This window comes from Varanus komodoensis, unplaced genomic scaffold, assembly GCF_004798865.1.
Source record: "Varanus komodoensis strain SLA01 unplaced genomic scaffold, ASM479886v1 scaffold2484, whole genome shotgun sequence".
In the NCBI taxonomy this organism is placed as follows: Eukaryota; Metazoa; Chordata; class Lepidosauria; order Squamata; family Varanidae; genus Varanus; species Varanus komodoensis.
The window spans coordinates 11,893-12,275 of record NW_025335659.1 but is presented as its reverse complement, the minus strand read 5'-3'; the positions used below and the strand labels follow the sequence as shown (position 1 = coordinate 12,275).

The following is a 383-nucleotide window of genomic DNA, read 5'->3' as shown; positions in this document are numbered from 1 at the left end:
GGTCCAACCCTAACCCTAGCCTGGTGAAAATCCCTAACCCTAATATAGGGCGATTGTTCCATTGAAAACAATGCGATTTTTTAAAAACCCTCCCAGAGTTGGGTTTTTTGCACAGTTCACCATCTCTTCCCATTCCAAGCCCAATGCAACCATCAACGTCGTGCCTGGACACCGTGTTTTTCGAACCCTAACCCTAGCCTCCTGAAAATCCCTAACGCTAATATAGGGCGATTGTTCCATTGAAAACAATGCGATTATTTAAAAACCCTCCCAGAGTTGGTTTTTTTGCACAGCTCACCATCTCTTCCCATTCCAAGCCCAATGCAACTATCAAAATCGTACCTGGACACCTTGTTTTTCCAACCCTAACCCTAGCCTGGTAC

General features: G+C 45.2%; 1 long non-coding RNA gene across 1 annotated transcript in view; it reads right to left on the bottom strand.

Moving 5' to 3' along the window:
- Positions 1-2: 2 nt before the first annotated feature.
- The window catches only part of LOC123024662, a 622-nt gene continuing 241 nt past the window's right edge, over positions 3-383 (bottom strand). Inside the window, exon 2 of the long non-coding RNA XR_006414966.1 lies at positions 3-39. This is a non-coding gene — a long non-coding RNA (uncharacterized LOC123024662). The remainder of the gene's footprint in view (positions 40-383) is intronic.